Source organism: Tupaia chinensis, unplaced genomic scaffold (assembly GCF_000334495.1).
Source record: "Tupaia chinensis unplaced genomic scaffold, TupChi_1.0 Scaffold000318_1, whole genome shotgun sequence".
NCBI classification, from domain to species: domain Eukaryota; kingdom Metazoa; phylum Chordata; class Mammalia; order Scandentia; family Tupaiidae; genus Tupaia; species Tupaia belangeri.
Window position 1 is genome coordinate 3,287,825 of NW_006159811.1, and position 9,588 is coordinate 3,297,412.

General features: G+C 38.7%; 2 pseudogenes; one reads left to right on the forward strand and one right to left on the reverse strand.

The window, feature by feature from the left end:
* The window catches only part of LOC114008302 (60S ribosomal protein L6 pseudogene), a 12,851-nt pseudogene extending 9,139 nt beyond the window's left edge, over nt 1-3,712 (reverse strand).
* Nucleotides 3,713-6,273: 2,561 nt separating this feature from the next.
* LOC102472991 (cytochrome c oxidase subunit 7B, mitochondrial pseudogene) overlaps nt 6,274-9,588 on the forward strand; it is a 4,264-nt pseudogene continuing 949 nt past the window's right edge.

Below are 9,588 nucleotides of genomic sequence, written 5' to 3' on the forward strand. Positions count from 1 at the left end.
TTGTCTTTGACTTTGACAGTTCGACTATCATGTGCCTAGGAGAGGCTCTTTTGTGGCTGAATCTATCTGGAGACCTCTGCATTCCCTCATCTAAATATTTATGTCTCTCCCAAAACTTGGGAAACTTATAGCAATCAATTTATGAAATAGTATTTCTATGCCTTCTCTCATTACTTCTTCTGCAACTCCTATAATATGATTTTTTCTTTTTTTACTTAATAGCGTCCTATAGGTCCAAAAGTCCCATAGGTTTTCCTCACTCTTTTTTATTTTATCTATCTATCTATCTATCTATCTATCTATCTATCTATCTATCTATCTATTTATTGTTAGGTTTTAGTCATAGGGCATGTTAACTTGCCAGAGAGAGACAGTGAGAGGGAGGAATGGCTGTGCCATAGTCTCTTCTCCATTCTCCTCTTGGGATTTTGGGAATGCACACACATGGCATGATTTTCAAGCCATTGGGTCCCGGGAGTCTAGCACCTTAACCACTACACTACCTGCTGGCCCCTTTTATTTTTATCTCAAAACACCTGTCTACAAGTTCAGAATTTCTCTCTTACATTTGATTGAGTGTGTTGTTGAAGCTCTCATTGTATGTTTTTAACCTTTAAAAAAATTTTTTAATGATAAAGAGTGTGTTCATGTGCATGTAAGAGATAGAGAAGCATCCTCAACAAGATCTCATCACTACTTTCCTCCAGCTCTTCAGGCTACTGGGTGCTTGTGCCTGTTTCCAACATGTTTTCATGAGAACCCAGGCCTCTGAAACCACAGTTGGTCATGTGACTTCCAGCCTTGCAAGGCACTGATCTCTACTGGGAAGACAGGAACTGACGCAATTTGCTCCCACTTTTCCAAAGCCACCTTGAGTCTGTGTTCTGTGGCATCTCCACCACATCCTCACTGCACTCCAATGCTCTCCCACAAATACTCCCATGAAATATCACCTACTTATTCTTTCTTCTCTTCTCTCTCTCACTCTCTCTCTCTCTCTCTTTTTTTTTTTTTTCGTCCTATGTTGTGGGAACTAAATATATTAGGCACATTGTCAGCCATCTTACTTGGCATTCTCCAAAGGGGCATTTGTAAATACATTGAATTTTAATGAATAGATGATGAATTTTTCTTATAATGAAACATAAGTTCCGATGGCACAGTGAAGCCATCTTCAACAGCAGTTTGAGAAGGAAGAAGGAAAAAAAGGTTAGATGAGAAGATGTCCAGAGCAATGTAGAGATGAGAGGCTTCTTATGATAATACAGTAAACTGAGATGAAGGACATAATAAAACTAGTCCTAATGGAATCTTGAAACAGTGTCCTAAAATAATTTGGTTTTGGCCATAATTTTATGTTGCTTGCAGTATACCCTTACTGCACATGATACTTAAGCTAACCATGTGTGATATGTTTGATGTAGTCTATTTTCTTTTTCTCGTGTGAACTATTTTTTTCAAGTGTTATAACTAATTGGATTTCACAACCCACTAATAGACCATGCTTAGCAGGTTGAAAAGTACTACCTTCAGCAGATGGTATGGTGGTGAGACTGTGAACGGTTGGGAAGGAAAGCTTTTTCTTAGACATTTTTCCGTGGTGGGGAACTAAGTAGAATGATCTTGTAATGTGTGTAGCTCTCCAGATTCATAGGTGCAAGATATGTAATTTTAAAAATCGTATGTAATGATTGACTTTATTTCCCTGAGTTCTCTTTATGTCAGATTGGCAAAATACTGAGTCATCTTGGAGCTGTCCATCCCACTCTCCATGTTTGAGGCAAGGTCAAGGTCACCTTAGGGATTTGAGTTCTTAGCCATTTGTTAATATAGACTGTCATCAAAATGACCATTGTTTCCTAAATTATGCCTTCAAGATTATTAAATCTCTGCTATGGGATTTCTGTCTCTGCCGTAGAAATCCACGAGATGGTTTTCTTTGTCCCTGATGTTGCTATCAGAGCTCGGCAGTTCCAGGATACCTCTTTCCCCATATACCTGCTCTAGACTGACCCTCTCTACAGCATTGGAGGTTATTCTTTTTCAGTCTTTAGATAGGAGAGGCCTACTTCTGCCCTTGAGTCTCTGAGATACCCTGCTGATACTGGAGAATCCCTTGTCCCTTTGTCTCCAACCACAAACCCTCTAAATTCTCCTAAGAGTTTGGCTTTTTAGAACCTCAAAATATTGTGTGTTATTTCTGTTTCTACCTAAACATGTAGCTTGTCTAACTATTCTGAATAAAGTGTAGAGTCAGGTGTACGTGTGGCTTGTGTTTAGTAGCATCCCACCAAAAATCGTGACAACCAAAAATGTCTCCAGACACTGCCAAATGTTTCCTGGGGAATAAAATCATCCCTAGTTGAGGACCAGTGTGATAGAAGATTTAATAAATTCCTTTAAGTTTGATTTAATATAGCCATGTCTAATAAAATCTTTCATAGCATGGAAAAAATACTCCATTCATCTTGAGTAATTAAGCCAAAGGAAGAAAGGTAAAACTGGGCTGTCCCCATGTCCTAGTGGTTAAGAAAATTGGATTAATGGGACCAGCAGTTAGTGTAATGGCTATGTCGCTGGACTCCCATGTAGTTGACTGCAGTTCGAGTCCCGGACCCGGTGGCTTAAACTCATGCCGGGCACGTGTGCGTGCGTGCCCAAGATCCCGAGAGGAGGATGGAGGAGAAGAGACTGTGGCGTGACCATCCCCCCTGGGGGGTGATTTCTCACTTTCTATCTCTCTTTCTCTCTCTGTTTGTCTGGCGAGCACACACGCCCTATAGCAAAGACCGCTTTAAAAAAAAAAAAAAAAGAAAGAGAATTGGATTACACATGACCAATTGCACTGATAGAGGCCTGGGCTGGCCCCAGTGGCTTGAAAAGAACTCTGTGTGTGTATATGTGCCCCAGATCCTGACAGAATGGAGAAAGGATTGAATTTGACTGTGCCCCAACAGGAGTGATTTCTTCCTCTCTGTTTCTCTCTGGTGAATGCACACACCCTCTGACAATTAAAAAAAAAAAATTAGAAAGGATATAATCTGAATAGATGGGAAATGTGTTTTATTAGACAAAAGACTACCTCATTTTCTGTATAGCAGTAAAATCATTCTTTTGTTCCAATTACCATCCTTTGTAAATAAATTTAATTATTTCTTTATTCACTATTCCATTTAATAGTACTTCAGCTATTTGAAGGCCACCAGCAGGTTATTCTAATTCTTCTTTTTGATTTAATCATTCTCAATTACAGACTGCCACCAGATTACATGCAAATGACCACAGTGATTTTCCCATGAATCATTTTCATGGGGAACCTTGGATAATAAAGTGTCATTCTCTTTCTGTGAATGGAAGCAAGACTATACATCCTCAAGGCTTCTTTAGGTGCTCAATAGACATGCTTCTTAACACACTGAGAACATCCACAAATACTGGATAGAAGAGATGAAAAAAATCTGTTTCTTCTGTGAATGTGTATTATCTTTCTGGCTTCACACCAAAAACAGGGCATTCCCTACTAGAGTAGATTTTGACAGTGGTAAGCCAGGCGTCACTATAATGACCCATAATGTTCAAGAACATGAGAGTCCTGGAACTTTCTGGAAGGGAGTTACCAGTCTCTGGCCTAAGATCCAAGAGTAACCGTCAATAACTCTAATAGTATCTCAATATCTGATGTTTCGTTTACCTTTATCCTAAGCTGTAACATGATGACTACCGCATGGAAGGAAAAGAAGTATGTAATGATCAAGAGACTCTCAGTAGCAGTTAAAGAAATTTCCAAAGAAGGGCAGAATAGAGAGAATACACTGAAAAGGGAGTTAGCGGCCAGAGAGAGGAAGGTGGAGGGATGTGATGGGAGAAAAGAGATGGGGTTGGAGGGGTGAGCAGAAGTAGAGAAGGGCAACAGCAGGCAAGTATCCAAAAAGTATAGGATATGAACATGCTTTTTCCTTCTCCTTTTTGGGACTGATGACTTCCAGCAAGATACACCAACCGGAAGGAAGGAATGGGGAGGGGAGAGTGTGGAGGGACCTGAGAGTCAAGAAACTGAACACCTAAGAAAGGAAAAGGAAGGAAAGCGAAACCACAGAGAGAGGAAGTATGAGTGTTAAAAGGCATTTCAAGTATTGGTGTGGCCCAGCTGAAGGCATGGAAAGTTAATAGAAGGGGAAAATAAAAAATCTGAATGTAAAATAGAAATTAGTCATCAGAATAAAATTTAAAGGCAACTAGCAGTGAAACCTTTGTTAAAATGCAACCTAGATAGCTAAGACACTCTATCATATTATTTTAAAAGTGATTATAAAGATATATGTTGCCTATCATATAGCTATCATACGTTATATAAAAATAATTATTAAGAAAGTTAAGCAGATGATACAGTCAGACTAGAACTATGTTTAAGAATCTACTAACTGTGCTGCTATGTAAATGCGAATGCTGATTCATTTAACCTGATGGTCAAGTTGATGTCTCTCCACATTCTCCTTGGAGGTTGCCAGAGTAAGAAACACTATTTTGTAAACAATTTAATTTCAAGAAGGAGTATATGTCATTTAAATTTTGCCATAGGGTGGGTGCCACCACGCCCAAGTATATGTCATTTAAATTTTGGAGGAAGATATTATATGAAATATTTTCAAGGAAATTGGAATTTGGGGGTTAATTTTATGATGTTTTTGTACCCATATTTTGTAACAATGAAATGCTAAATTCCACTTAATATCAGAAGCCTCTACAAAAGGGCAGGACTTCACTTCTTCTTTTACTATATCTACATTCAACCTAGCAAATAACACGGGTGGGGGAGCCAGCAGGTGGCATGGTGGTTAAGGGCACTGGACTCCCACATGGCTGACTATGGCTCAAGTCCTGGACCTGGTGGTTTGCTTTCCCACTTTCTCTCTCTTCCTCTCTCTCTCTCTCTGTCTCTCTCTGGTCAAATTGTATAATAATAATAATAATAATATAAATAAAGTTAAATAAAATATTTTTAAAAAAAGAAAATAACACAGGGCAAAAAATAAATATGATGAAGTAAAGAATAATTTATTTTAGTTATTCAGTTCTGATTATAGACTGCGACTGACTGCAATAGATTACCACTCAACTGGGGATAATGATCTCAAAATGACAATTTTACTTCTTTACTATAAACGCTTACTATTCTCCTATTAAAGATTTTTGGAGGAGAGGCTAATGTATAATTTCCAGAGAAGTTCTTAGAAAAGTTGAAACCTTACAATGAGAGGAATAGGGGCCAGCAGACAGCATAGCAGTTACATCACTGGACTCCCACATGGCTGACTACAGTTCGAGTTCTGAACCTGGTGGCTTAAAAATTCATGCTGGGTGCAGGTGTGTGCATGTCCAAAATCCTGGGAGGAGAAGGGATTGCAATATGGCCATCCCCTCTGTGGGATGATTTCTCACTTTCCCTCTCACTGTTTCTGTCTCTCTCTCTCTCCCCCTCAGTGAGCACACACACTTTAAGGCAAAAAAAAAAAAAAAAAAGAGGGAGGGGGAATAAGTATGTTAATATGCTGTTTACTGTATTATTTGTTAATATTTTTTTGGAGAGGTTTTTGCTATAGGGCGTGTGCGCTCACCAAATATACAGAGAGAGACAGAGACAGAAAGTGAGAAATCACCTCCCGGGGGGATGGCCACGCCACAATCCCTTCTCCTCCACTCTCCTCTCGGGATCCTGGGCACGCATACACACGTGCCTGGCATGAGTTTTAAGCCACCAGGTCCGGGACTCAAACCGACTACATGGGAGTTCAGCGACATAGCTATTACACTAACTGCTGGTCTGTTATTTGTTAATTTAAAATCTAATAAAAATTTCTATTGAGTCATCAAGAAAATCATGATGCATTTTTTAATAGAAAAACACGCAAAAAAAAAGGCATGGCTTCCTGACAACCTGATAGATCATTCTCAGAGCTACCATAAAGATCACATGAGAAAATGTATGTGAGATGCTTTGGCAAATGTAAAATGCTGAAGAAATTTAAACTATATTATTACTCATATTTTTCCTAAAATGAGTCATTATAAATGTATATTACTGATAGTTCAACAAAACAAGAACATGGGATAATAAAATACCTCTGAAGAAAGACAATTTAGTTCCTTCACATGTACAGAAAAACGAAGTTTGGAAGAAGCTGCAAATATTGAAGAGAAAACCAAGGGAAGGGTCCGGAATAGAATTTGCAACAAACCAGCAGCTGCAGCTACCTCAGTTCTATGATCGCCTTTATGATATTCCTCTTGGCCAAAGAGGCACTAAATCATCTCCAAGTTTGAGGCATTCAGCAAACCATGGCAAGGCTGAGCTACCAGAAACAGACACGATTTTCATGATGGTGATGCTCTGTTAGTTAGTGGAGCTGATTTCCGTATTGCTGGATGAACATACACAGTGAGGAGTGGAATGGAACCTGTGCCCTCTTGGCAGTCACCCCAAAGGGTTGGAGAGGTCAGTCAGTAATCATCCCAGCTGGGATAACACTGAATTTAAAAAAAAAAAAAAAACTCATAACTGATGCTAAGTATCACTACCCATTAAAATATGGCATTATTGGAGAAATAAAATGTTTGAAACCTAAAAAAGAAAGAGAGAGAAAACAAGGGAATGTTGAGCAAAGTTTCAGAGGCAAAGTATTTATTACTTTTTCTCTTATAAGGAGATGAGTGCCCTCTCAACATAGAAACTTATTAGGTTTACTCAAGGTTAAAAATTTTTGTAGAAGGGCCAGCAGGTGGAATGGTGGTTAAGGGCAGTGAACTTCCACATGGCCAACCATGGTTCAAGTCCCAGACCTAGCAGCTTACTTTCTCACTTTCTTTCTCTCTCTGTATCTCTCTGGTCAAATTAAAATAAATAAATAAATGAAGCTAAATAAAACAATAATTCTTTTAAAATATTTGTGTAGAAATAATTCATATTTGTAGAACATATTTCAGAAAGAAACAAAAATAGGCAAACAACAGTTTTAGTATAATGTACAACATTAATAGTAAATTATATTTTTCTTTTTAAAACAACTTTCTTCAAATTATAACATCATCGTTTTTGATGTCAAAGGGCACATGCATGCTCATGAAAAAAGAGTGCAAGCATCTAACAGTGGGATGGTCACACACCATTCTTTTGCTACAATTCACCAACCTGTCAGGATCCTGTGGATGTGTGCATGCCTTGGAGTGTTTGCCAAGTCGCTGGAGCTAGGACTCAAACATGAATGAGCCATGAGGGATCAGCTTCCTCTGCACAGTGCTTAATGCTATTGTATGGGGCTGGCCCAATAATAAATGATTTTGAAAAAATGAGGAAGTTTGATACGGATTGTTCAGAGAATTTATGACTCATGAGTGATGATGTTAAAGAAAAATTAAATTGAAACTAAACAATATAAAATAAATTGACAGGTGAGCAAACAGTAGCAATTGTAGAAGATGAGTGTAATGAATGAAGAAAAAGCTTATGGGTGCAAGTTCCTTGACAGAATGAGAATAGAAAAGAAAGGGAGGGGACCAGCAGTTGGTGTAATGGCTATGTCGCTGGACTCCCATGTAGTCAACTGCAGTTCGAGTCCCAGACACAGTGGCTTAAACTCACGCTGAGCGTGTGTGCATGCATGCCCAAGATCCCAAGAGGAGAATGGAGGAGAAGGGATTGTGGCATGGCCATCCCCCCCTGGGGGGGGGGGTGATTTCTCGCTTTATGTCTCTGTCTCTCTCTGTCTGACAAGCGCATGCAACTTACAGCAAAAATCTCTCAAAATTAAAAAAAAAAAAAAGGAAAGGAAAGGGAGATATAGCAGGGTTGTCTCACTGCATAGCCAGTCAAGTCTCTGCTTGAATGTCTGATTTCAGAGCATTTGAAGTAGGGTTCGTATCATGGGCATGCAACCTGCACGGTCACACAGAGTCCTAGGCTAAGAGAGACCTCATGCTTAGTTTAATGCTCTGCTATTGCCATCTGAGAATTCTTAATAATTTCCTTTTTGTATTATGTTTTGGAAACAAAGTCTACTAGATCAATGCGCATATGAATAAGCAGAGTTGGTACACCCAATACAAGAATACACAACTGTTTGGCTGCCCCCTTCACACATGAGGAGTCTTTATAAAGTTCATGGATAATGTGTACTGTGAAAAAGTCAAGCACAGATTTCAAGATCTTTTTTCAAAAGAATTTTTTATTTGTTATTACTATCATTTTTAAAAAATTAGACCAGAGAGAGATAGAAAGAGAGAGAAAAGGAAAGTGAGAAAACAAGCCTCCAAGTCCGGGAATTGAAACACAGTTGGCCATGTGGGAGTCCAGCACCTTAACCACTATATCCCCTGCCAGCCCTTCAAAATCTTTTTGCACCAAAAGAAACTTGTACTTTAACTCCATTTTTCCACACACTTTGTGAAGTCCTCTAGCTCAGTGTTTGTGATGCCCCAGGAGGATAGAATCCCTGTGGATCCACAGTGTACGAGTTCACTGAGACTCGAAGCCAGAACAAGGCCAATTTGTCACATCTCAGATTCCAGTAAGGGCTGTGGTGTCAGGGGCCTGCTGAAAGCACTGGGAAGCCATGCTTTCAGTTTGAACTAGAACTTGCTTTGGATGTAGAAAGCAAACAGTGGTGTTCTGCTACTTGACTGAATCAGCCAACCACTTGTGCAGAAAATAACAACATAAAAGACAAAGATAGGACAATCCACAATTCATTTTTCTCTCCTTCTTCCTTATCAGTAAGCCCAAAGTAGAGAGTATTGGTAAAATGTATGTCTCTCAAGAAAGGATCAAAAAAACATTCGAGTTAGTTTTGTGCAGGTTTCTGCTGTCTGGTAAGAACAAAATAAAGGAGATACAAAACAGAATTGTATACTTTGGGTGATTTTGCATACCAGTTAAATGCTCTTATATTACATCTAAAACTGGCATTGCATGTTATAACGATGAATGATAAGATTTATGCTAATTTAATTTTAAAATTTTTCTTACTTAGAATAACATTAGTTAATGAAAAGCAGTACAAGTGGAGAGAAACAAAAAACAAAAAGCATTTATTTTTGAGTAGCTTTAATAACACTCTTTTCTGCTTTTCAAACAAGAGGCCCACGCTTTTCATTTTGCACTAGGACCTGCAAATTATGTAGCCAGACCTGTCTGGGATGTCTGCAGCACCTCCTAACCATAGCCAAAATCCCCTTCCACCCACAAAGCCTGGCCTCAAATTCTGTTAAAATAACACAAAGCTTGTCATTCAATAATTACAAAGAAGCTTGAAGTGCTAAAAGAGGTTTAATATGGAGAACAATGGGCTTGATTTTTAAAAAGAAGAATTGAGTCCTAGCACTGTAACAACAAACATTGGGGAAATGGTTTACATTTTCTGGCCCTCGAATTTCTCAACTGTAAAATGGGCTAAATTATCTGTAAATCCCCCTCAAGGCCAAGGGAATCTGTAATTAAATCCAGATTAAGCAGTTACAAATGGCTAAATTACAGAACTCTGTGCAGGTTTGATATTTTTGGTGAAGAAACTCCTTGATAAATTAAAAGGGGGAAAG